This window comes from Bos javanicus, chromosome 5 (assembly GCF_032452875.1).
Source record: "Bos javanicus breed banteng chromosome 5, ARS-OSU_banteng_1.0, whole genome shotgun sequence".
Lineage (NCBI taxonomy): Eukaryota > Metazoa > Chordata > Mammalia > Artiodactyla > Bovidae > Bos > Bos javanicus.
In genome coordinates this window covers 116,140,287-116,146,355 of record NC_083872.1, presented here as the reverse complement: position 1 = coordinate 116,146,355, position 6,069 = coordinate 116,140,287, and positions in this window count along the sequence as shown.

Sequence of the window (6,069 nt, the reverse complement as noted above, 5' to 3'; positions counted from 1 at the left end):
TTCTGCCTCAGTTTGCCCACCTGTGAATGGGGCTGATACCACCTACCTCACTGAAGTCTCCAGGGTTCCAGCGCACGACCAGGTCAGGGTGAGATGGCCAGTCATTCCGCATAGCTCAGCTCAGGTGTCGGGTCATAGGAATGCTTTCCTCCCCTTCCCTGCCCACCCCAACCCTGCCACCCGGGCCAAGAAGGCGAGTGGTGGGATCGGGGCGAACGTTCTCGCCTTCTCTGACAGCGCCCGGCTCACCCACGTTCGGCTGCATCTCAGCTCCTCACATGATTTGACTGTCTGACGTCCCAAAGCTGTGTCTTCCAGCCCCAGAGCGCTGGAGCAGAGCTTCATGGACCTGGGAGCCCGGCCCAGGGTCCTGAGACGGGGGTTGAGTGCTCCCTGGGCTCCTTTCCTTCCTGGTTTTCTGGGGTCTGAAGGCTCTGGGCCCCGACCTCGGGAGAAACACAGTCCTGACTCGTCTCCCGGCGGCGAGGTCGTTCAGCACACGGGGAAGTGCAGGGCCTTCCCCGTCGTCAGCGGTGAGGACCCGGAGGAGGGAATAGGCTCCCCTGTTAAGAGCCTCGTAGGGTAACTGAGGGCCAACTGCAGGAAGGTTGTATGCGTGCTTTGCAGATCTTAGAAATGAGGGCCTGGGGTTAGCGATCACAGCTCACTCGTAAAGCGCGTGAACAGACGCACAGCATGGTTTGGCTGTTTCGTATCCAGCGTTGAGGAGTCCCTGGCGTATACAGGCGCTGCGCTAGACATTTAGGTACCGTCATCACCCCTGTCTTAGAGACGAGGAGGCCGCCACAGAGAGGTTAGGTGAACTGCCCGAGACTGAACAGTGAGCGGGGCGACAGGAGCACAGCCCAGGCGTCCGGCCCCCATGGACACTGAGCCGCGACCCCCTGCCGCCCCAGGATGGACACAGGAGCCGAGCTTGCTCAGTCTTAAACGCTCCCCGGGGCACTTCTGACACTCGATTTAAACAAGCATAGAGGCGTTTGGTCACTAGGCAGGAAGCCCTTATTCTGAGTTTTGCGTTTTTCAGTCCCAAATGACTTCAGTAACAGAGTCACAGAGAGGCACGTGACAGCTGGAACCAGGCCTCCAGCGTCCCGGGGCGTCTCAGTGTTGCCATACCTCACTTCCTGTATGGCCATCTTTCATTTTGCAGGAACATGCCTGACTTCTGTAACATGGAGGTGGCCAGAGCTGTGGACATGTCTTAAGTGGGAACTGGATTCAAGTCCGGGGTTCCTTTGAAGAAACCTGTAACCTTTAAGCTTTTTAAGGACATTAGTGAGGCCGTTCCCTGCTTTACAGTGAAACGTCTCTGTCCTGCAGCCAGGCCAGGCCTGCTGTCTGTTCGCATCTCCCAGCGCCTGAGGGTTCAGGCAGCATTTAGCCTCCATTCAGTGTCTGATAGAAGGAATGTTCAGTTGTCTGTGGAAACAACTGAGCCTTGTTACTTCAAAAGAATATTATTTAAAACAAATATCATTTGAAACATTCGGTAACAGAGAAGTTGTCAAAGACAAAGTATTCTATAGCCAGTCAGCTTGGAGATAGCGTGGGTTTTCTGGTGAGTCAGAGCCTTGCTAACATTTGGGCTTTTCAAGGACTGTGAGCAAAGCATCAGAAATCAACCAGGTGTCTACCAAAGATGCTAATAACAGGAAGGCATGTTCCTGATGTGATTTTTTTTTCAAAGAATCTAGCTAGAATCAAACCAGGATTTCTTTTTGCTATTTTAATCACATAAACTAGTCAGTAAACATTTTCGAAGAATGATGTGAAAACATCATCTTTTTTCTGTTAAAAGACATTCCAGAGAAAGTCCCTATGCAGTTACTATTGTCTAATGACCGACATTTGAAAAACATATTTGACATTATCATAATACAGGCATTTTAAATTGCTGGCCAAATTTTTAAGATTTACAGATAAAACTGTCAACTTACACCGTGGTAATAGGTTCCACTCTGATAATTCTGTTCAGTTTTCCAGTGTAGCTAGAATTTAGTTTCAAAAGCCAAGTGTCTTTTGACAGTTCATGGATTATTCCTGTTCAGGCCTTTTCTTTCCTGAGTATCAGAAAGCAGAGCTGTTTCTCTTTGAAAGGTATCCGCCCTAGTGGGACAGACTCCAGCAGGGATGCGATGCAGGCCCAGGTCGGGCCCCAGAGCCGGGATGAAGCAGCGTCTGGGGGCATCAGCTGTCCTTTGGACAGGGCTCCTCTCTGGCCAGAGTCCCGCCCCATCCTCCCAGGAGCTGGGTGCTGGGGGCACCGTGGCTTCTTTCCCTTGTCCCTGCTCACGGACTGACTGGGCACTGACATGCCATGGATGAAAAGGAGCCCTGCAGCCCTTCCTTCGTCTGAGCCCCAGGGCAGCACACGGAAGCCAAATCAGTTGAACACCGAGTGGCCTGGGGTTGGGTTCAGAGTCCACAGCGGGTGGAGCCTCGGGAGCAGAGGCAGCCGGCCTTGTGGAGGTGTTTGTTTACAGTTCTCTACCCTACCCGAGGCGGGCGGGCATCTTTGCGGCTGCAGCTCCAGACCCTAGCTCAGCAGATCAAAGCCCACAGCGATGCTCCAGCTCCGCTGAGGGTATCCAGTCCCTCGTTTCCCCACTTCTTGAAGGTTGGGCGATTTAGGTGTAAATAGTAATCTTTCATGGTCTCCAAACGGACTCTACGTGTGACGATATGTAAACCTGAAAAGAAAACCTGTGGAGGTTTTTCACGACTTTGAGGCTCAATTAAAATGATTTCTACAAAGTATATTTTAGCAGAAACACCACGACGACGTACTTTGACTGTATTAGGATCTGTTGGTGGTGTTTCCGTAAGCACTGTCAACGGCTTCAGGATTAACCATCTTCCACATACAATAGGAATAATTTCTAAGCAGTAATTGTGGTTGGCTGTTAGCCGTGCTTTATGACTTTGCATTTCTTTTGAAAGTTGATTTGCATGTTGGGTATTATTTATTTCTTCTCTATTGAATCTGTACCACTATTTTTTTCTCTAACGGGTGTTTCGGATTAAATATGGATACTACTTCAACGTGTTAACTTGCTGATTGAATCTTAATTTTTCCCCCAGAGATATCTTAACCTTTGGAGCTTTCATACAAGTTACTCTATTGAATGACAGAAGGCACGCCCCGGCTTTGGCGGGCCTGGGAGTTAGCAGGGAGGTCTGGAGGCCAGCAGCCGGAATGTGCTCAGATGCTGTATTTGCAGAATGAAATCACAGATACGCTTTAGGTTCGGCTTTCGGCCCCTATAAAGCAGTATATACCCTTTGAGCTATACTATAAAATTTCCCAAGCTTCTGCTAAAGAACCTCTTAAAAGGCCCTCAGAGAAGTGGGAGAAAGACTAGAATAAAAGTCAGGAGTCCCAGGTTCAAGTGCCGGCAGGCTCCCAACAAGCCACGGGTCTTCTGGAAGGTGGTCTTTGGACTGTGGCCCTGTTGCCGCCTAGCACTGTAGCTGTCAGGTCGACACTGAGAATGGTCACAGCGCCCGCAGGCCAACTCCGCCCGCGCCACCCCCCGCGGGTTCTGTGGAAGGAAGCTGCTCAGGCAGCGGGCTCTTTCTTTCCTTGGTTAGGTGATCTCTGATGTCATGAGGTGATGGGCAAAAGGCCTAAGACACCACAGAAAGTTACAACAAAAGGTGGGGTGTTGGGGGGGAGTTGGGAGGAACACATACAATCAGGAAATAGGGTCATCACTTCAAATGACATCTCGTAGAAAGTCACTGCATTAGAAACACAAGCCAGGAGCCTCAGAACTGGCGTCAGCAAGGGCAGCCTGTACCTAGGAAAATGTACAGACGGTGCTTAGAGAGGAGGCAGCTCAGTAGGTCAGAGAGGACTTCCTTTTCACCCAGTCAACCCCCTTTCTTGCTGACTTTCTTGAAAGTCTCTACCCCGGAAGCTACCTGCCGTAGCTGCGCCCCTACCAACGGCCTGCTCTCAAAGGCTGCCTGTGTCCATTCTCTCACTCTGACAGAGATGCACTTGAGGAACCACTGTCATGCCCTAGCTTAGAAAAAAAAAGTTGACTGGAAGGGAAAACCTTGGGGAACTTTCTACCGGGAGGAGGGGTAAACGTGTAATAATCCATGCAGTACCACGGCCCATTGTATATACACCTGTTGAGTGTGTAAACGCCCTGTACTCTGCGCTCGATTGTTAAAAGGACAGCACAGTTGGAAGACTTGTATGAGGAAGGAAAATATTTGTTTTGTTTTGGGCATGATCAGACAAAAGATGTCTTTTCCTTTGCTTACAGCTTTATTCAGTTCTCTCCTGACTTGGCCTCCACGTAAGCCAAAAGGCTTAACAAGACACTTTTTTCCTGTTTGTGGGTTAAGGAACCTGACTTTAATAAAACAATGAGACCGCTCCATTTGAAACATCATGGTTTTTAGTAAACTAGTGATTATATATTTTTAAAATTAATTTTTATTGGAGTATACTTGCTTTACAATGTTATATTACAATGTTATTGCTGTAAAGAGAATCAGTTAACACATGTACACATTTCCACTCTATAGATTTTCTTTCCCATTTAGGTCACCACCCATCATTGTAGGGTTCCCTATGCTAAACAGTAGGTTCTCTTAGTTACCAATTTTATATGTTGATTATATTTTCAATAAACCACTTTGTTAAAGAGATTTTAGACAGTTTCAGAAATCAGTGAAGCTTGGTCCTTTAATGGGCACACACATACCTTCAAGACACACTGCAGGGAGCCCCGTGTGGCTGTTCCGCCAACAAGCTCCATCTTGGGGTTTTCTGAACTGTGAAGGACCGCCACCTACCTTCCCAGGCGTGGTGAAGCAGGACTGAGACGTGTACAAAGGCTGGTGTAGTTCCAGGAAATTATGATGATCATTGTGCCAAAGGGGCATTTTATAGGTTATCTTGAAACAAGAGTCATAAGGGAAAACAGATGTAGCCCACTGGTCCTCAAATTTGACGTGAGTCCAAAACAGCGGTTAAAATCCAGATGGCTGGTGATAAAATATTCTGGAATTACTGCTAACAGTGGTCATGGGTGTGCAGCTCAGTGCACAGACTAGAAACAGCTGGGCTGTACACGTTAAAAAGGAGAATTCTATAGTACGTGAGCGACGTCTGCCTCTGCTTCGGCAGGCGCAGGGTGGGCCCCGAGTGTGATTCTGTCAGGCCCTGGGTGTTGCTCGCTGCTCTCGGGACCAGCCTGCAGAACCACTGCTCCAGCCCAGCCGTCCGGCTGAGCGCCTCAAGCAGGGCCCGCGCGGCTGCAGCGCTCTCCCTCTAGGCAGCACCTGCACACTCGGCGTCTTCAGTAGTCTCCACGAGACGGTGCCAGCTCAGGAAAAATATTTTGATAGATAACTTAGTCTCTGTAATAGTTTTCTTTACCAGACACCTCTTATAAATAAGCTAAGTGAGTAACTCAGGAACGTTTTAAAAATATGAACCTTACTCTAAATTACAGTTTACTGTGTTAATGCCTTAGCAGTGATTTCCTAAATCACTGAAAACAAGGTTACACAGACGCAAAATACATTTTTATCCTCGATCATTTTGATCCTTAAGTTTCACAATGTCCTCCTGGACACAGAGTCCCAACTCTACTTACTTGCTGGAAGAAACCTCGCCTGCCCAAACCCGTTTCTTTGGAAAGTGCACCCAGGAGCCCATGTCTGGAAGGTTTGCTGCAAGCATTAAACAAGAGAACATATGAAAAGCTGCTGGCACAATGCTTCTCACAATAGCCAATGAAAGGTCCGCTATTCCCAGTCTATAACCGTTATTCCCAGTTATAACCAGTCCGTTATTCCCTGTAAAACAAGGACCCACCAGAAAGTCCTGAATGGCCTGGAGTGGGTCTCATCCGGCACAAGGGCCCAAGGCACCTAGGGATCCCGTTACTGGGGGTCTGGGTCTCTCACCTCCCAGCCGACCCTCCTGCTGCCAGGGCTTCCGGGCACACTTGCACACGGCTCCTCCCCCTCCGGCGGGCTTGACTTGCACCAACACCAGGTGCAGCAGAGGAACATAAAGTG